This window comes from Martes martes, assembly GCF_963455335.1.
Source record: "Martes martes genome assembly, chromosome: 11".
Classification (NCBI taxonomy): domain Eukaryota; kingdom Metazoa; phylum Chordata; class Mammalia; order Carnivora; family Mustelidae; genus Martes; species Martes martes.
The window spans coordinates 12497317-12519964 of NC_137899.1; the positions used below are offsets into that span (position 1 = coordinate 12497317).

Consider the following 22648-nt stretch of genomic DNA (forward strand, 5'->3'; position numbering starts at 1 on the left):
CTAGGAACAGACCCAAAAAAGAGGCATTTTTTACAAAGAATGTAACACAACATTTTTTCTCATATGGCCCTCTTTTGAAGCAACCAGTAATGACAAGAATATGTTCCTTAGGCTTTCTTTGTTCCTAGTTTTGAGGATGTTGCCTAATGGAAACAACTTGACTTGCCTAGGAGTGGTTAAGAATAGCCATCCAGCTCCCATTGTTGGAAGGTCTACCATTAGAGATATAATCCCTCCTATTTCTGTCCCCTTGTGCTTTTTGACAGAGGATCCCTTGCAGAAGACACAGATTGTGTGGGAAATGGTTTTAACTGAGCTTAAATTGCTGTGGTACTGAGCACTTTATAAATACAATAATATAATTGCAATTGGGGGGGACGTCATTGTGCAAAGTGTTTTTTAGGTCTCAGGCATAGTACATCAGTTTACGGTAAATTTCTCAAAACAAAAACAAATGTAGTTGTTTTAAAAGAAAGCTATATGTTTGGGGTGCCTGGGTGGCTCAGTCAGTTAAGCGTCTGACTTCTGATTTCAGTTCAAGTCATGATCTCAGGGTCCTGGGATAGAGCCCCGCACTGGGCCCTCCACTCAGGAAGGAGTCTGCTCTCTCTCTCTCTAATAGATAGTCTTTAATTTAAAAAAGAGAAAGCTACATGTTCTACCTCCATTATATTTAAAATATACCAGAATTAACAGCCACAACACAACTTTAGCTACTTATTTGCACTACGACTTACTAATCAGAACAAATCTAGGCATGTGAAGACGGATAAATCTGTTTAGACAGCAACACTCAAATCCAGCCAAGTCCTTTTCCTGTTTTGTTTTTTCTGTAATTTACATTAGACTTCACAGATTAAAAAGCTTATTTGATTGACTTTGTTTTCTCTCTTAGGTCTCAAGGAAAGGGGACCTAATTCATTGATGAGATTCACCATTTTATATCTCTTTTTGTTAAGACAGTGAAACAGAAGTAAAATCTTGGATCCTCAAAGACAACTCAACAGTCATAACTTGTAATATATGAAGAATATAGAATTACTAATTTTTAAAATAGCAAACTATTTCTAGTTAAGCAATAATCCAGGTGAAAAGAGATTTTTTTAAAAACATTAGGTAAAATAGACTATTGGCAGCAAGCAGAAGGCTTCACTACTATGGGCGGGCAAGTGGAAATATAGTAGAAATAGTATTCACGGACTTCTACTCAGCAATCTTAGACATAGCTAGAATAAATCTTAGGTTTGCAGATGCCACGGGAAATTATAATGGAGAATGCACTACTTCTTCCACCGTTTACAACAAGGGTGGAAACAATATCAGTACTTCGACTACACTTTTCTAATCTCACCATTTTGATGAATAAAGATTTTCCATTGTCCATTTTAATTACAGGCAGTAATGTTAACTATGCTACTTAGTACACAATCAAATGCTTTGCCTCTACATACTGAAAAGCATTCTCTCATGGGAACACCACCATGCAAGATGAAATGTCTTATATTAATCGATTCTTCATGACCTTATCTTTTTTTTAAGGACTGTTAAAATCATCTCCTGGCCAAGACTTCCTAAGACGTATATATCACCAGAATGATATATGCTGAAAGAATAAAAGAGATACTTTGAACCTGGAGCCCTTTCAATCCGGGTGTCAATCATTTAAGTTTCCATAAGCAGAGCATTATCGTGGCTAACCTGATAAATTTTCAAGACAAGTGAATTTATCACCACTGGACTCACCCAAGTGGCCTCAAAGAACTGCACAGAAAATGCGTGTCAAAATCCCAACAAACCCATAGCTGCAGGCCTGCCAACAGAAAACTCAGGGGAATAGTTGAAGTTTTAGTATTTATATAAGCTTTTCACCACTGGGCAAGAGAGGGGGATTTATTTCATGTTATGGAAAACAACGGATGCACTTTGTAAATGAGACTGGGGAGCGAGACAGTGTCTGGAGCTGCAGTGGTGACCACTGTTTGTGGATGTGCGTGGGTGTGGGCGTGGAAGTGTTCATAAATGCCTTCAACTCGAGCGGCCAGAGATGGAACATTGCGGCATTCTGCTGCTCCCAGAGGACACATCCATCATTTTCTTCTGAAAATCTATTTCTTGATCTAAATCTGATGTGGAATCTTTTCCTTTATCTATGCAAAAAAGCTGTAAGCGCATGTTTTTATTAACCACAAAAATGCTGCTTAAAAAAAAAAATGGAAAGAGCTGTTCTAAATCACTTAGGGCAAAACAGTACTGAGGATAAGACAGGAAGGGTGTCCTTCGATGCAGTGTAGGAAACTCAAAGCCTCGGCCTCCTCTGGGCAGTTACTTGGAAAACTCTTAAAACAAGTCAGACTTCATTGTGAACTTGCTAAATCAACCCATATATTCAATTTTAGATTTTTGCTGAATTCACTTCCTGTCAAGTGACTCATTTAGGTAGATGTAACATTAGTACTTGAAGACGGACCTGAGTTTAAATTTCCTAGCATCAAAATGTTACTTAAAAAACAAACAAAAAACTTCTCTTTAGAGAATGGATTAAAGTTGCGGCCAAATCCGAGACAAGAGAGAAACTAAGAGATAGAGGCTGTGAAGGCAGAGTTGGAAAAAATTCTAACATTAATGATTACTAAATGCTGGTTACCATGTCTTGTAGCTTTTCTCCTCACGAGCACATTGTAAGGGAAGTATTATTCTCATATGACCAAGAAGAAACTCAGGTTCAGAGAAATTAACTTGCTCAAATTCATAAAGCTTCCACCCCCACCATACTTTTTTGAGGCATGACAGGCCAATAAAAATTGTATATATTTACTTCGTACAACATGGTTTTTTAGAGTGCAGTGCAGTGCAGTGATTTAATACAATACACATCATGAAATGATTACCACAATCAAATTAATTTACACATCCTTTACTTCATGGTTACCATTTGTGTGTGTGTATGTGTGTGCGCGTGTGTGTGTGTGTGTGGTAACATTTAAGATCCACTTAAGAACATTTAAGCATGAAATATGGCATTACCCCCAGTGAGTGATTCTCAGAATTTTTTCATCTTATAACTGAAAGCTGGTACCCTTTGCCCAGTTTCTCCCCATTTCCCCCACACCCTAGTGCTGGGCAACCATCATTCAACAGTCCGGTTCTGTGAGTTTGACTTTTTAGAGTCCACACATCAGTGAGATCAATGCAGTATTTGTATTTCTGTGTCTGGCTTATTTCACTTAGCACTTCCATCCTCTATAGCTAAAGATACATCTCCTTACACTAATACTCATTCATTCCTGATGCTTTTTGCAAGAGTTTGTTTTGTCCCAGACATGGGGATTACAAAAATAAAAACGTCCCTGTTTTCAAAGATCATACAGTCTAATGGAGAACACCGCTAAGGAAATTGATGATTTGCGATGCAAGACACCGAGACAAAAATGAGTGTCCAGCCTACAGCTGAAGTACCAAAGAAGGAGACCTGAACTGGGCCTGGGGGTCAGGAAAGAGTTCAAAAGCCAGGTGACATTTGAGCCAGCTGCTGAGGGATGAGTTAGCATTCTCCATGTGGGAGATGGAAAGAAGGGTTTTCCAGAGAGAGCAATGTGTACAAAGACCCAACCTGGAAAAATTCTGAAATCTCCTGTGCCCTGAGTGGTGAAGGATAAAATGGGAAAAGAAGGTTAGAACAAGAGTACAAGGCATCTTGTCTGCTATGCTAAGGATATTGCTTTGCCACTGGCCATGAGACACCCAGAGAGGTCTTTCAGTGGGGGGCTGACATAATCAGTGTTAATACAGGGAATGGAAGAATCCAGATGAGACAACAGGCAAAGAAACTGGGCAGGAGGCAACAGACTCTCTCCCTCTGATGCATCTTTAAATCTCCCCTCCTATCAATATCTTCCATGTTACTGTCAATAATAAACAAGTTTTGGGGGCAACTGGGTGGCTCAGTCAGTTAAGCATCTGCCTTCCACTCAGGTCATGATCCCAGGGTCCCAAAACAGCTCCACATTGGGCTCTCTGCTTGCTGGGGACTCTGCTTCTCCTTCTGCCATTTACCCTGCTCGTTCTCTCTTTATCTCAAATAAATAAATAAAATCTTTCAAGTAATAATAACAATTTTTCATTAAAAAAAAGTTTTCTTGGCATTCTTAGTCTCTTTTGTTCCTATCTTATTTTCCATTTCCAGTCTGCCCCGACTGCCTGAGGCTCTAAAATTTGACTTGTACACCAACACCTTTTCTTGCCCGATCACCGAGGGTCTTCAGGGACCATTCCACAATATTCTTTTCATAGTCCTCATCCTATATGTTCTCTGTGCATTTGATCCTGTTGACTATCCTATCTTTATATCCTATGCTATTGTACTTATTGGATTTTTAATACCTCTGTGGCCATTTCTGTTTCTTTTATTAATTATTTTACCTTTTCCTTCCGGTCTCAATTTCCTTTGTTCTCTTTTACTCATCTCAGTAATCCTGTCATCTCCATGCAGATGATACCCAAATCTATTTTCAGCCCTAACCTTCCCCAAGTCCCTCTTCCTAGCTACCATGGGATACTTCTACTTAGATCCACTATCACCCCCATAAACACGACATGCCCATAGATGACTAAGACTTCCATTTCCCCCATAAACCTTGTATTTCTCCCTTGCCTAAATTCATACTCTTGGCTAAATTGGGAACTCTTTCTTTTCATCACCTCCTGTAATTTACACATCATTGCCCTGTAGAATCAGCTTTTCAACAGTTAAGTTTTATTTGTCTAGTCCCACTGTTCCTACCACAATTCAGTCCCTTGATTCTTCACACTTGAACTATAGCAACAGTTGATTAAAAACTTATTGCCTTCCAAGGGAAACAAGGGCAAAAATGAGCTATTGGGACTTCATCAAGATAAAAAGCTTTTGCACAGCAAAGGAAACAGTCGACAAACCAAAGACAACCTACAGAATGGGAAAAGACTATTTGCAAATGACATATCAGATAAAAGGCTAGTATCCAAAATCTATAAAGAACTTATCAAACTCAACACCCAAAGAATAATCCAGTCAAGAAATGGACAGAATATATGAATAGACATTTTTCCAAAGAAGACATCCAGATGGCCAACAGATACATAAAAAGATGCTCATAATCACTCGGCATCAGGGAAGTACAAATCAAAATTACAATGAGATACCACCTCACACCAGTCAGAATGGCTAAAGTTAACAAGTCAGGAAATGACAGATGTTGATGAGGATGTGGAGGAAGGGGAACTGTTGGTGGGAATGCAAGCTGGTGCAGCCACTCAGGAAAACAGCATGGAGGTTCCTCAAAAAGTTAAAAATACAGCTACCCTATGACCCAGGAATTGCATTAGTAAGTATTTACCCCAAAGATACAAATGTAGCTGCATCCCAATGTTTATAGCAGCAGTGTCCACAATATCCAAGCTATGGAAAGAGCCCAGATGTCCATCAACAGATGAATGGATAAAGAAGATGTGGGATGTATATACAATGGAATACTATGCAGCCATCAAAAAGTGAAATATTGCCATTTGCAATGACATGGATGGAACTAGAGGATATCATGCTTAGCAAAATAAGTCAATCAGAGAAAGACAATTATTATATTCTCTCACTAGTATGTGGAATTTAAGAAACAAAACAGAGGAGCATAGAGAAAGGAAGAGGAAAATAAAACAAGACAAAATCAGAGAGAGAAACAAACCAAGAGATACTTTTAATCATAGGAAACAAACTGAAGGTTACTGGAGGGGAAGGGGATGGTAGATGGGGTAACTGAGTGATGGGCATTAAGGAGGGCATGTGATGTAATGAGCACTGGGTTATAAGTTATAGGTATAAAGTATAAGTTATATAAGGTTATAAGTTATACACAACAGATGAATCACTGAACTCTACCTCTGAAACTAATAATATACTATATGTTAATTAAGGGAATGTAAATAAAATTAAATTAACAAAATAAAACTTATTGCCTCCAATTTTCCTCCTTTCAGTAAAATGAATTTCAGTTATGTCTCAAATCTGTCCAACTGTCTCTTTCCCAAGGATAACTATCTTCTTTCACACTAGAGAAACAGACTGTTTCCTCACTGCTATATACCCATAACTTAGAAGACAGTTGGCACTCAGTACTTGCTGAAGGAATATACAACTAATTGGTCAGAATTAGAGCGTCTCGGTCATATTACCTTGAATTAGTGGGGTGGATTACTTTCTCCCGAAATCTTCCTGAGACTAGGTTTATTTAAACATTGTGGCTAGGAGAAGGAAGACAATTTGACGGTCTTCATTTTAAATTAATATCACAGTATCTTCTCTTTTCCTTCTTTTGTTTTATTTCTTCTTCAACCCAGTCTGTGAATTCTTCATGTCTTATCAAAAATAAATTTCAAGTTCCCAAGAACTAACTTACAAACATAATATTTCAATGTAGGGACTACGTTATCCAGAAAATTGTAAGATCTTAGGAACTCTAAAGACCTTAAAAATTATGTATTTTTTAGAGCACTTGGGTGGCTCAGTCGATTATGCACCTGACTCTTGGTTTCAGCTCAGGTCCTGATCACATGGCTCAGCCTAGCATTGGTTTCCGTGTTCAGTGGGAGTCTGGTTGGATATTCTCTCCCTCTGTCCCTTCCCCCACTCGTGCATTCTGTCTCTCTCTCTCAAATCAATAAATAAATCTTTAAAAAATTATTATTTTCTGTATTCTACAAAACCATCCTATTATGTGCATTGAAAATATTTCTAGTAATAAGGAGCATACTGGCAGCTCACTTACTATAAGTATTCAAACACAGGAAGTGTGCTACAGTAGAAAAGGTAAAAGATGTAGATAGATCTGGATTTGAGTCACAGCCCCAGCACCTCCCACCCATATGACCTTAATAAAAATATCAGTTAGTAACATTCACAATTTTTCAAATCAAAGCTTAATTCTCACAACAATCCTGTGAGATAGGTATCATTATTATGCTCATTTGAAACATGAGTAAACCAAGGGTTAAGAGAGTTTAAGTAACCTTTTTAAGTACATTAAGTACATTAAGAACATTAAGTAGTCAAGCTGGAAGTCTATCTTGGGTTCCAAGCCCATGTGTTAACCATCACTTTCTACTGCTTGATTCTAGGTAGCAAAATCCAGGAGAACAAACCAGACAAAGCTCTGTGAGTTATGTGCTGCCAAAGACCAACCCCAGAGAGGGCTGAAAAAGGAGTAGTTGAAGCCTAGCCTCTTGACTTTAGTCTTAACTGAGAACACTTTATGTACCAGACACCACAGGAAATACTTTGCACATATTATTTCTAGTTATCATGATCCTGTAAGATGAGTTTTATGATTTTGATGACTAAAGAAATTAAGGCATAGAAAAGTCAAGTAGGGAGGTATATGTAAGAGAAAGCTACCAGCTCAAATCTATCAGCTGGTGGGATCTTGAACTGGTCTTTCTCTATGCTTGTTCAATAGGGTAGACTGGCTAGAAGTCAGCATCAACCCAGTTAAGTCCTGCACACAGTGCCGCCCTTAGGTCATAGCAAATCAGAGCTGGGGGACAGAAGGAAGTTAACCCTGTACCTAGTGAGTCACCTAGGCTTCAATATTCCCAATTTCTTTCCCACTGACCATTGATCAATTCTATGGTACTATAACGTCTCATAATATTGACCACCATATTCCAATCTGATCTTTTTAAGAATCTTATGAGAAAGGACAAGTAACCCTATTTCGAAGATGAAAAAATTAAAGCATAATTGAGACTCACACTTCGGTCTTTGTACCCCAGGCTCAGAGCTCATCTCACTATGCACTGCTGCCATTTATGAAAGATAATCAACAAACAAATCAATAACTGAAATGTATTTCCTAACCTCACCTAGCTTTGTGATGTTGGGTAAGTTTTTTAACTTCTCCTAGCTCCAATTTTCTCATCCAATGTAAGAAAATTATAGTTGTAGATTGCTTAACCCAGCACCAGTATATAGGGAGTACACAATAACTGCTATTTCACTTAGTAGTAATGTCACTTACACTAAAAATAAATACAATAATAAAATATGTCTAAAATTGCAAATCCAGGGAAGGAATTTCAACAATTCATATAGCAGACCTTATTTATTGCTGATCAACTCTCAAGATATTCTAGGGTTATAAAAGTATAAGCATACACATGTCAAATCATTATGATGTGCACCTAAAACTAATATAATGTTATACATCAATTACAGTTAACCCTTAAACAACATTGGTTTGAACTGTGTGGGCCCACTTACACACAAATTTTTTTCAATAAATACAATACGGTAAAAGTATTTTCTCTTCCTTATGTTTTTCTTTTTTTTAAGATTTTATTTATTTATTCGACAGAGACACAGTGAGAGATGGAACACAAGCAGAGGAAGTGGGAGAAGGAGAAGCAGGCTCCCCGCTGAGCAAGGAGCCCGATGTGGGGCTCGATCCCAGGACCCTGGGATCATGACCTGAGCCGAAGGTAGCTGCTTAACGACTGAGCCACCCAGGCGCCACTCACTATGATTTTCTTAATAACGTTTTCTTTTCTCTAGCTTATTTTATTGTAAGAATACAGTATATAATATATATAACATGCAAAATGAGTTAATGAACTGTTTACATTATGAGTAAGGTTTCGAGTCAACAGTAGGCTATTACTAGTTAAATTTGGGGGTAGTCAAAAGTTATACACAGATTTTCAACTGTGTGGGGGTCTGGCACCACTGACCGCCACATTGTTCAATGGTCAACTGTATATCTCAGTCAAAAAATTATTTTTAATTTAAAGATAAAAAGTCAAAGTCTCTGGGACTTGCTACTTGTTATTTCTTTTTCTAGAAAATATCAGTGTTTGTACTGAAGCTTCTTGGGGACTGGTGATGACACCAGTATCAGGAATCTCCATTGGTCTTCACTACACATGGAAATCCCAGAGTAGCTAGTGACAATGCAGAAATTTCAGGCTAAGCAGGGAGTAATAAAGCAAACACATTTCACCAGGCTAGCAACCTGGAGCGTTGAAATAGTTTAAAGAGGTACCAACATCAATATAGTTTGTAGAGAAGCCACAGAGGTTAAATCTCGTCTTTTTTTTGGTTTCATCCTGTGGTTCAGAGGAAGTCCAAAGTCTCAATTCCTGTTAGTGATAATGTCTACTGGGAGTCATGTTATGTCCGTAACTAGGTAAGGTCCCATTTCCCTAAGAGATCCTTAGGCGCCCCTGGGACAAAATCTGGTGATTTAAAAGTCAGTGACAGCAACTTGGAGCCTTTGCCCTTTATCCTTACCACCCACTAGACTTTGTGAGACGCTCAAAGACACTTTCTTCCATGATTTTCAGAGTTTCTTGAGCAGAGAATATGGCAAGATTTGTGGCAAAAGTAAAATCATATCCTTCTTGGTTTCATGAATCTTTCCCCACTTTTGGGTCAGAACAGAAAAGTATTTCAAGGATAAACTATATGCACAGACTCTGTGACAAGACTTTAAATCTCTGAATCCCCTCAATCATTCCTCCACATAAAAATTCAGGACTCAAAAATGTAAGTTATTTTGGGGTTCTAGTTAGTTGTATTTTCAGAGAGGTTTTATATGAAAATCCAAATGTAACTTAACTAACATTGGAATACAACTTTATGTTGTAAAAGCAATCTTCAATGCACACAATGATTTATTCATATAATTGGAAATATGAATCAATTTGCAAAAAATTCACATTTTTGCATAAGTAGAAAAGTATACCTGGTCTTGTTACTATACTGTTTCTATGGTAGAGTTGTAGATTTGCCAACCATGGTTTTCTGGAAATAAATTTCAATATTTATATACCCAGAACCCACGCTCTTAAAATTTGTATACATCAGTTCCATCCCCTTATATAAATAAATACAAATACATTTGTGGGTTTCCCCTAAGGGTGACTCTCCAGAGTAGTGGAGACAAACTTCTCTTCACATGCCACCTTCTTGATTTACAAAAGACTGTGCCTTTAAACTCCAAGTAATTTTGAAGAAAGAAAGAAAGAAAGAAAGAAAGAAAGAAAGAAAGAAAGAAAGAGAAAGAAAGAAAGAAAGAAAGAAAGAAAGAAAGAAAGAAAGAAAGAAAGAAAGAAAGAGAAATAGAGCAGAGCCTTAACAAAAACAATGGAGAACTGCAAAATACATTACACTGGAAGACAGTAAGAACTGAATATAACTTTGTAAAGATATGCTGTCCACATAACATAAAAGTTTTTGGAAAACTTTATTTCAATATTATAGCAATGTTTCCCTAAGATTTTTAAAAGAGAATTCAGGAATATTATCCACTAGAGTTAGTTCTTAAATTACTAAGTTTATTTTTTATCTTACTCTTGTAAAACATTTCAAACATACCAAAAAGTGCATGAAAACTATGAAAGAGAAAACTATTGAAAAGAAAATACAAATACTTATGTCCCGTCACCCACCCACATCATAAGAATCTTAACATTTTAGCATATTTGCTTCACATCGTTAAGGAACAAAATGTTACCAACACAGGTGAAGCCCCGTCTGTACCTGCCCTTTACCTTATTGAACTTTTTTTTCTCTTCAAAAGAAACACTGTCCTATTACATATGTGTATATATCTGTTTGGATTAATCCATGAGAGACACGAGGTATCATGTGGGTTTTTAAACTTAACACCGGAACTTGCTTTCTTATTGAACATTTTAATTTTAAGATCTATCTGTGTTCATACATAAGGATTTGGCTCAAGTGGTTTATCCACTGGGCAAATTCTGGTGTGAATACTCAACAATTTACCTTTCCTCCTGCTTATGATCCATCATTGTTTCCAGTCTCTTACTGCTACTCACAGTGCTTCAATGGAACCTCACACTTTTCTCTGTCTATTCCAACAGGATTGATTCCCTAAGGTATATATGGAGAAGCAGAATTGCTGTGTCATAGACACATCATCAGCTGCATTAGATATTGCCAGACTGTTCTCCAAAGAGATTGGTGCCGATTTTCCGTGCTCCATAGTCTCATCAACTTTTGTTACCTTCAGACTAAAGTTTTGTCAATCTTGTAGAGGTAAAATGGTATCTCATGATTACTTTAAATTAGGTTGCATTTCTCGCAGCTGGAGAAATTAAACATCTATTCACCACCTTAAAGGTTATTAGATGTGTTTTCTTTTTCTTTTGTTTCCTCTTTGTATTTTTTGCACATTTCTCAGTTGGACTATTTTTCTCTTTTTACTGATTTATGCACTTTAAATTTCTTCTAGATTACAGCTTGTCTTTTAGCCTTATTTACCTTTCCATACAGAAGCTATTAATATTAATGCAGACAAGTCATGATGCTTGTCCTGTAAGATTTTTGCTTTTCATGTTGACTTATGAAGTAATATCTAACTTGTTAAGCTTGTCATGAGGAATTAAATGGAAGGTGTATGTAACAGTGCCTGGTACAAGTCAGTGCTACCTAGGTCACATTAAATAGATAAAACTACACTTACATTATTGAAAAGGCAAAATGTTGGCAAGGAAGGGGAAGAAACTAGAAGTTTTGGAAACAAAAATTTGGTACAGGGCTACATTTCATAAACGTATAGCCTACAGATAAGGTCTCTTTGGACAAATCTGAGCAAACCCAAAAAAAAGCAATGGGGTTCTGTAAGATCCGGGCTGAAGTCTACAAAGCAGTAACTATAAACAGGCCTGTGACACTTCCATAACCCACAGAGGAACAGCTGGAATTAGTTGGTCGGCGTTTCTACCGTAAACAGAACCACAGATTTAATATTTCCTGTAATCTTCTCAGACCTTATTTCCTCTTGGGAATTTATCTCTACTATTTCTGATAAATTATGGTAAAAGTTATCCTTTTCTCCCTCTAGCATTCACTGGCTCTCTCCTTCATCTGAATGACAAGCTACAGGCCCTACAGAAGATGGAGTGAGAGTCCATCCGGGGAATCCGGTCAGTGCCTCGCAGTACAGGACCACTCAGAACCTTTCCTACAACTTGCTCTTAAACACATCAAGACACTTACTAGGCTGAGTAGCCACTATTTCTTAAGTTACCACGAATTATCACCACATTCACAGTTCGGATCCACACAAATGATCATCCACAGTTCAGAAACATACTCTGTTTTGTACAGATTTTCAATGAAGTCCGTGTCATATGTTACAACAGTTTGACCAGCATTTGCTGTGACTGTCCATACAGCACAAGCAGCATCATTGCAAACATGATATAAGGAAGTTGCCCTCATTGTCAAGATCCAGTAATAGCTTACACCAGAGCTTCTCACACTAAAAAGGAAGCCTCTTGAATTGAGATCTCTTTGTTAAGAACCATTAGTACAGCAATAGGCAATTTCTATAGAAAAAATATTTAAATATCAACAGACACAAAAGAAGAAATAAAATCAATGATAACCTTAGTATGCAGAAATAATTTTAGCTTATACATATTCTTTAGCATTTTTGCATGAATATACATTTTAAGAAATAAAAAGGGATCATACGGGTTTTTACTTTTTTACTGTATTAAAATACACAAGAGGGGTGCCTGGGTGGCTCAGTGGTTTAAAGCCTCTGCCTTCAGCTCAAGTCATGATCCCCGGGTCCTGGGATCAAGCCCCGAGTCGGGCTCTCTGCTCAGCGGGGAGCCTGCTTCCCCCAGCCCCCGCCTGCCTCTCTGCCTACTTGTGATCTCTCTTGCTCTGTCAAATAATAAATAAAATCTTAAAAATAAATAAATAAATAAAATGAAAAACACATGAAATTTACCATCTCAACCATTTTTTAAGTTATTTATTTATTTATTTGGGAGAGAGTGAGCGTGAAAGAGATCGCAGAGGGAGAGGGAGAAGCAGACTCCCCACTGAGTAGGGACCCTGATGTAGGGCTCCATCCCAGGACCCTAAGATCATGACCTGAGCCAAAGGCAGACACTTAAATGACTGAGCCATGCAGGTGCCCCCTGCCCCCATCTTGACTATTTTTAATTGTACAGTTCAATGGCATTAAATACATTCACAGTGTTGTGCAGCAGCCATCACCACCATTCATTCCTATAACTCTTTGTTCTTATAAAACTGAAACTCTATACCTATTAAACACTAACTTCCCATCTCTCCTCCTCTCCAGGCCCTGGCAAGCACCATTCTACTTTCTGTCTCTATGATTTTGACTACTCTAAGTATCTCATATAAATGGAATCACACAGTACATGTCTTTTTGTGGCTAGCTTGTTTCACTTAGCGTAATGTCTTCAAGGTTCACCCACGTCAAGAATATTGCAGAATTTCCTTCCTTGTTAAGACTAACTAGAAGTTACAAAACATTTCTGAAAGACATTAAAGACTTAAATAAATGGAAACATGTCCCAGGTTCATAGATTAGAAGACTTAGTATAGTTAAAATATCGATATTAATTCAAAGCAAACAATAGATTCAGTGCATTTCCTATTGCAATAGGAACCTGTAGAAATAGAAAAACCCATCCTAAAATTCATATGGAATCTCAAGGGACCCCAAATAGCCAAAACAGTCCTGAAAAAGAACAAAAGAGAAAACTCACACTGCCTGATTTCAAAATTTATTACAAAGCTGCGGTAATCAAAACAGTGTGCTTCTTGTATAAAGATAGACATAGAGACTAATAGAAGAGACAGCCTAGAAATAAACTCTCACATTTACAATCAGATGATTTCTGATAGGGTGCCAAGACCATTCAAGGGAGGAAAGGACAGTTTTCTTGCAGGTAGTGTAGGGAAAACTGTATATCCACATGCAAAAGAATGAAGTTGACCTTATGTAACACCATATACAAAAATTAACGCAAAATGGATCATGGACCTAAATGTAAGACCTAAAACAATAAAACTCTTGGAAGAAATCACAGGCCAAAATCTTCACAATATTGGATTTGCCAATGATCTCTTGGATAGGACACCAAAGGTATGGGTAAACAAACAAAAAAAAAAATAGACAAATTGGGCTTCATGAAAATTTTATGAATTTGTACATCAAAAGACACAATTCATAAAAAAAAAGACACAATTCATAAAGTAAAAAGGCAATGCACAGAATGGGGAAAATATTTGCAAATCATTTATCTGATATAGGATTAATATCCAGAATATACAGAGAACTCCAAAAACTCAACAACAAAACCACACAATTAAATATGGCCCTAAGGGGGCGCCTGGGTGGCTCAGTGGGTTAAGCCTCTGCCTTCCGCTCAGGTCATGATCTCGGGGTCCTGGGATCGAGTCCCGAATCGGGCTCTCTGCTTGGCAGGGAGTCTGCTTCCTCCTCTCTCTCTGCCTGCCTCTCTGCCTACTTGTGATTTAAATAAATAAATACATACATACATACATACATACATACGGCCCAAAGGACTCGAACAGACATTTCTCCAAGGCACATGAAAAGATGCTCATCATTAATCATTAAGCGAAATGCAAATCAAAACCACAAAGAGATGCCACCTCACACTCATTAGTATAGTTACTATCAAAAAAAAAAAAAACAAATTAAAACATAAAACAGAACCACAAGCATTAGCAAGGATGTGGAGAGACTGGAACACTCATGGGCTATAGGTAGAAATGTAAAATGATACAGCCACCTAGAAAACCATATGGATATCCCTCAAAAAATTAAAAATAGAATTGCCATGTGACCTAGCAATTCCACTTCTGAGTATGTACACAAAAGGAGTGAAAGTGGGGTCTCAAAGATGTATTTGGACATGTGTGTTTATAGCAGCATTATTCAGAGTAATTAAAATGTGGAAGCAACCCAAGTGTCCATGGATGAATAAATGGTTCACAACGTTTTGCAACCATTTGAAATCTGGCAATCATATGTCCAATGGTCAAGGAAGAGTTACCTACTACGGCATTTGGATATTTGTGTTATTTTCCTAAGGTGTGTGAATATTGCTTCAATAAACATCCTTGCAGCTAAATCTCTGTACATGATCTTATTTCCTCAGGATTCATTCCTAGAAATGAAAAAATTTTAAATGTGCATAATTTCAGAACATTTTTATATTTCACTCACTGAAGAGGTATTTACTGAGTTCCTACTAACTGCTAGGAAGTGTCTAGGGTCATAGGAGTGAACAAAATACAAAAATTCTCATCTTTTTGAAGCTTGCCTAGGAAAGACAATAAATGAGTAAAATCCGTATTACTTGTGGAAGTGCTATGGAGAAAAGTAAAGCAGAAAATAAACCCTTTCCATGAGTGCTAGCACCATTAATAGGATGACTTAAGAAAGTCTCAATGAAAAGAATAAATGTTGTCAAATGCATCGTATGGACAGTTTCTCTTACAAAAACTCAGAAACTTGGTATTATTTTTATCATTTGATTTGCTTTTTCCCAATTTGATAAGCCAAGGGGGGAAAAAAGCATTTTGCTAATTACTAACACTGTTGATTATTTGTGTATCTTGATTTACAAAATGCCTGATAATATTCTTTCAACAATTTTCTACTGGGTTTTCCTCTTTCTCATTAATGTGTGAAAGGTTTTGACAGGTTTTGTATTTACCTTTACCTTTTATTTATGGTGGTTTTTACTGTACGGAATTTTTAGAATAATTCTGATTCTCAAGGACATAGGTTATAATAGAATTAGAAGAACCCATAATTACTCATTTGTGTTATCCTATATCACATACACATAATCTCAGAATAACTATTTTAAATCTTACCACAAATATGATTTAAAAAAATTTTTTTGACTCTGTGGCCCAATTCTACCCCCATGTTTAATGTTCTGTATCTATGTATCTACACGGTCAGAATACACTACCACTGTTCAGACTCTCCCTTCCATTCTCATTTGGTTATATTATATGTATTTCACATGTATAAATGAGGCTTGCCACCAGTCTTTAGGTCAATATCTCTACAGTCAATTTTGTTATCTGAAGCTCAATCTTTAGTAGATTACTGAATTCTTGCATAATTACTAAAAATTTGTATCCTTTTTTACTTTAAGGTCAGGTTTAGTGCATATGAATATTCATATGTTACGCCCCCCCCCTTTTTTGGGCACATTGCTCCTGGGAAAAAAGTCTGATAATATAAATTCTTTCCCTTATAAATTCTATGTTCTTTTCGCCTAAAGACTTGAAGGATATTTTTTTTCCTTTCAAGTCCAATAATTTTACTATGTCTTAGTGTTTTTTAGAGTCAATACTCTCAGGTACATAGTAAGCTATTCCAATATATAGCTTCAAATCATTTTTTTTAACCCCAGGAAAGATTCTTCTATTACAGTGATTATCTTAAAAGTCTGGGAACAGATATTATTATGTTCTTACATATTAAAATATCTTTTATGAATTAAACAACCTCTCGCTTCGGCTACCAAATATGTGAGGAAACCACATTAAAAAAGGAAGGAAATGAACACAAAATTCAGTATAGCTGCTCCTTTTTCCCAAGAGGCAACAGGAAGATGACATAGGTTAGTAACACACAGGTGGACTCACGGTCTGGTTTTTGAATGGGTACTAGTTTCGCGGGCATTCATTGATTATTTTGCTTTAACGTTTAAATCAATATTCCCTATTTTTTAATGTTTTTATTTTTTAAGATTTTATTTATTTATTTATTTGACACGGGGTTGGGGGGGAAGCGGTGGCATCCAGAAAGGGAGAAGGCTCCCCCTAAGCAGGGAGCCCAATCTGGGGCTCCAGCCTAGGACCCCAGGACCATGACCTAAGCTGAAGACAGATGCTTAACTGAGTCACACAGGCGCCCCTTACCTATATTATTTAAAATGTCGTTTATGACATGATGTATGTATTAGTTTGTGTTTCCATTCTTTATAAACACCCTATTGTTTCTATATTTGTTTTTTCCCCCTTTGTTAGTTTCATACCTTGGAGATTCCTGTAGGTCATGCGTTAGGTTTTTTTCCCCCCACCATTTTCAACATTTGGTGCTTTCCTCAAATTCTTGTTTGAAATATATTTTTCCACTGCTTTTCAATTTTTACAACTTTCTTTATTTTCACTATTTTCCTGAAGAATTATCTGTGTTGATTCCCTCTTGTGTTCCTTCTAGTTTAATCTTGATTTTTTTTCTTTTGTACCTAATATTTTCCTGAGTTCTTTAGCCTAATTTCTGTGTGTTTCAAATTCAAAGTCAAGTTATTCTTTCATATCTTCTTTCATTATTAGTGTCTTTTATTTCATTTTTATCTGTTGTATGGGTATGTCTTTATGGCATATTTTTATTACCTACAGGAATATGATTCTACTTATTCTCTTTTTTAAATTTTATAAAAAGTCTGTATAGGATCTGAGTCTCAACACTTCTGTTACTTTCAGTTTTTTACCTAAAATTAGTTTCCCTGAACTACTTGATGAATCCCATCTTCAGGCGCCTGGGTGGCTCAGTTGGTTAAGCCACTGCCTTCGGCTCAGACCGTGATCCCAGAGTCCCGGGATCGAGTCCCGCATCCAGCTCTGCAGGGAGTCTGCTTCTCCCTCTGACCTTCTCCTCTCTTGTGCTCTCTCTCACTCACTCTCTCTCTCTCAAGTAAATAAATAAAATCTTAAAAAAAAAAAAAGAATTCCATCTTCGGTATTTTTGTGTAGTATTAAAAAAATATATAGGGTAGCCTGGTTTCCAAAACTTCCTGGCTCTGTCCTCCACTCTTTTATCTGTATGTTCTGTCCTTGTTGCTCAGGTCCATATGCTGCTCAATTTTTATTTCACTCCCTGCAGTTTGTCAGCGTGCAGCCCTCTCTTGGAGGGTGATTTCCAACACTTCAGAGCAGCTATCCTGTCCCAGTTTCTTCAGAGCTTAATAGGAACCCCCCTGCACTCAGCTCCTAGTTTCTGTTGCTGTCCTCAGAACTGCTCTTCCCATTCTGAAGAAAACCTCTAGGTTATCCTGGACTCGCACTCAAGTCTATGAGAGAGGCCCCAGTGCTACCTTCTATTATTTCCCTTACAGATAGAGGTCTATCTATCTGCTATTATTCAGGTCCCATGGCTTTTGGTGGAGGTTCTTTGGGATTCAAGAAGATTCCTTGTCCTCTTGTTGTAAATGTTTTCCATGTTTTTTCTCATTTTGTTCCAGTAGCTCAGTTTTTATGTGGAGATTTGGGAGATCCAAAGACAATGCTGCCACCACAACGTCCCCAGAAATTCAACGGTGTTATTTTTAAAGAAATTTGGAGAAGCTTCCTTATAGATTACAAGTCAGCTGCCATTCTGAGCTGCAAAGAAACTCATTTATGATTCAATTTTTATTATTTTTCCTGGCCAAGTTCAACCTCTTATCGCCAAACCGGGAGTCATATTTTCATTGTTTGCTACTAGTCCTGAGCAGGACTCAGACATAGAATGCAGGTGATTAATGATGTTTACCTCTTCTACTCACTTAAAATACACATTCAGTCATCAGCATCATATCGAACATACTCTAAATCCAGGTATATGGTAATGGAAAACAACACACCATGGAATGCAAGCCTGCAACTGCTCCTTAATTTTCTTGTTTTAAAACACTGTTTTTTAATGCATTTCTACTGAATTTGATTTACACTCACTAAACAAAAGATATTTTAAGATGAAGTATGAAATTCTACTACTTAGGAAAGGGCACATTATTTTGTTACTGTACACAACACATTGACATGAAATGATATGAAGGAAAAGAATTATAGGATAGAGAATGCTATTTCTTTATTCCAAAGAATCCCAGAGGTAGAATGAGTTCGATTGACAATGTCCTCCAAACCTCAGAACCCGGAAGCCTGGTCACCCCACCTGCTTTTCCATGTCAATAGTGCAGGAGGTACTCTGCCAGGGAAGACAGTACTTTCCAAAGGAACCCACTTCACATTTGGAAATCGCTGAGCAAGAATTCTAACTTCCCAATCTTTCTGCTCCTTTCTTTTCCTTCCTAGCTCCACCCACCCTGGTCTGCTTTCCCAGACAGAGAGCCTAAGATTCCTTCCAGATGAGAACCAATGCTGTAAATGGTAGAACACAACTGTTCACATCTATCCTAGAATCTGGCTCTAGAAACGTCTTCCCACTGATCCTCGTTGAGTCCCGAGGAGCCTCACACCATGTTCCTCTCCACATCAGTCATTGAATATTTTAAAACAGCAAATCATGGGCTTCCATCATGACCTCTCTTCTCTAAGCTAAACACCCTGACATCCTTTACCTCTGCCTCAACTTGGCACATATAAAGAATTTAAACAATTCGTAGCCTACCCATCAGTAGAGAAAAACATTTTATTCACAGGGAAAAGATGAAAATAAATCATCACAGAAAAACATGCTCAGTCCCACTTGTAATTTAAGAAATGCAAGTTAAATGATTTGAGGTATCATTATACACTGTAGGAAATGGGAAAAAAGTATGATTACATATTACTGAGGTCCTACAAATTAACTCAGATTTTCTTGAAAACAATCTGTTAAGAAGTAATAAGAACTATAAATCTGTTCATGCAGTTTGAATGATTCCATTTGTACAGTGATATTCAAATCAAAAGCTTCTAATGCAGTAAAAAAGTAAAAATATCCTAAATGCCTAGAAAATAGCAAAATGCCTTTGTATACTACAGAATATTTATACAACAGGTTAGTACATAAGCAATTTAAAGTAAATATATAGCCAATATACACTAAATACTTTATACAATATACACAAAAATACTTTAGGAAATGCAAAAACAGAACTCACAATTGTATGTGCATATAATTATATCTAATTATGTATATACATTAACAAAACTCCACAAAACAATTTGGCAAGATATAAATAGCCCTAACTGTTCATCGTATTCTCTTTTTCTTCAAAATTTCTCAAATCCTTAAAAGAAGTCAAGATGATTAAAGCAGTCTCATGGCTTTGAGAAGAATAGGGGGATCCCCACTAACCATTAAGTACTCTGGAGCAGGAAAGGGCCTGGTTCATTTTCTGTTGTATCCTTATACTAGGACAGAGCCTGCCATTTGAAAGCTGACCTTTCTATAGCATATTCTATCTGCCAGCCGCTGTTCTAAGCTCTTCACATGGATTACACATTTAATACAACAAGACTGTAACATAAATAATACTATTATCGTCCCCATTTGATAGATGAGGAGCCCGAGGCAGTGAGGGGTTTAAGTGACTTGGCAAAGTCACAGTCAGTCAAAGATCCAGGATGAGAACACAGAGAGTATGAGCTCTCTGCATTTACTCTCTCTGGAAGCTGAGAAAGGCAACTGACCTAGGAAACCCTTTTTCCACTGTGGCCCTGTGCCAAGTGCTCTCATACATTATCTCACTAAATCATAGGAGCAATGTTGCAAGGATGCATTATTACTGCCCGTTCATTAACATGAAGAAAGTGGGTTTGTTCACTTGCTGTGGAATCTTCGAAAAGTCACCCCAAGACACAAAAATGATGCTTCGCAGAGTAGGAGCTCAATGTATTTGTTGAATGCGGGACTTGAAAATAACTTTTAAATACTTAGAAAAAGAATGAACGCTGGAACACTGAAAAAAAAATAAGTAAAATAAAATAAAATAAAATGAAATGAAAAGAAGAAGAAGAAGAAGAAGAAGAAGAAGAAGAAGAAGAAGAAGAAGTTGTTGTAAGACTTAGCAGCCAAGGGATGCCTGGGTAACTCAGCTGGTTAAGCATCTGCCTTCAACTCGGGTCATGATCCCAGGGTCCTGGGATCGAGTCCTGCACTGGGCTCATTGCTCAGCAGGGAGCCTGCTTCCCCTTCTGCTTGCCATTCCCTGTGCTTGTGTTCTCTCTCTGTCTCTCTCTGACAAATAAATAAATAAAATCTTTAAAAAAAAAAAAAAAAAGACTTAGCAGCCAACATGGTTTTCTTAGAGGCAAATAACACCAAGCCGATCTATTTTCTTTTTTGATTGGGTTCTAGACAGGTATGTGAGAGAAATACTGCGGCAGTGTTCCTGGATTCCACCAAAGCTACTCACAGGGTCATTAAAAATATCGCTTGTGGATAAGACAGAGAAATGTAGTTTGCATAATGACATAATGGGTAAATTTGAAGCCAGGCGACCATACACTCAGAGAGTTCGGTTTCAGTCCTGGGGAGTAAGGGTGGTTTCTGTTGAAACGAAACAAGCTTCGGGATGATGTCATCATATTGGTTAGATTTGTGCATAACAAGACATTGGTAGAGAGAGCAATCAAGTTGGCTTAAACAGAGCCAATTTTGTCTTAAACAAAATTAATAGAAAATGTATTGAAGTCCAAAAATAATAAATGCACAGAGAAACGGGCTAACTAGTAGCCGTCGTTGTTTTCTTTTTTTAAAAGGTGATTTGTGGTTACTCAATGCATGTCAACATGCCACAGAGCGGCCAAACAAGAGTGAAAGCTCAGACAGCAACAGAACTCCTACCCCAAACAAATTAACTATCACTCCACGATACCGCTGCCTGGCCTGTACCCACAAGAAGTAACACTGACCTCGGGCCTGCCATACTCCTGGCATTGTGCTGAGAGCTTTCCCTGTGTGCACTCGCTCACTCACTGCTTTCCACAATTCTAGAGGTAAGGATCATTATTACCATCCCACAAAATCTAGACTATCAAAGTCACATGGTTAGCCTAATCTCTTACAATTAATAGGACAGGACAAGTGTTGAAATCTGAGCAGTCTAATTCCGGCTTCGGCTTCTGTTAACCACAATTCTATTAGGCCTTTCTAGTCCTCTTGACACTCATGGCTGTGGGGGCCGTGGATGCCGCAGGCCATGTGCCCTTGACCAGCATGAGTTCAGCTACAGCTTAAGAGAGTTCCAGCCTGCTGATGGCTTCCTGTCTCAAATTCCTGCCCCTTTTCCTTCTATGTGGGCTTTCTCCAGCAGGACAGGAATTTACCAGGCCACACCTGCAGGGGCAATCCTCAAGCACTTGGGAAATGAGATGGTGGATAAAGGACCAGTATCCCCATTCTCTTGTGAGATGATTCTGAAGCATGATCTTACACTGTTTTCAATGTTCTCAGCATGACTGAGCCCCAGCTGCCCTCAAGGGCAACCTACTCTTTAATGCACCCTTCTCTGTCTTATGTTCCCCTTGTTTATTTGTGTTTCATGAGATCATTTCCCTAATAAACTCCCTGTACCCAAGTCCTTGCATTAGGGTCTGCTTTGGGAGAAACCCAATGAAGATACCACCCTGTGCTACTTCTGAATCACTCTGAAATCTTCCACCAACTTCAAGTAATTAAGTGATTACTTAATTTAATTTCTTTAAGAATTTAAATAATTTGTCTTTTTAATTATATCATGGATAGCTCTGCCATTCATTATATGTGTTTTGATTATTTTATGTTATAAGCTAAACTAGAGCATGTCTTGGGGGAAAATTAAAGGGGTTAGCATGAATTTCTTTTAGGTCACCAATAAACCCAATAGTAGCTTTAGGGAAGGAAAAATGGCAAAATAATGGAAGACATATATGAGACAGGAATTCTGAACTTAATCACTGTAACTCAAGTGAAATGTAGGTCTTCGCCTACCCTATCACCCACCAGTGGACTCTTAGTACCAAATTACAGAATGCCTCATTATCAGAAACATTTCTGAGGGCGCCTGGGTGGCTCAGTTGGTTGAA

General features: G+C 37.6%; 1 protein-coding gene across 3 annotated transcripts in view; it reads right to left on the reverse strand.

Annotated features, from left to right (window-relative positions):
- SUGCT (succinyl-CoA:glutarate-CoA transferase) overlaps positions 1–22648 on the reverse strand; it is a 765791-nt gene that overhangs the window by 386401 nt on the left and 356742 nt on the right. The window lies entirely within an intron of this gene.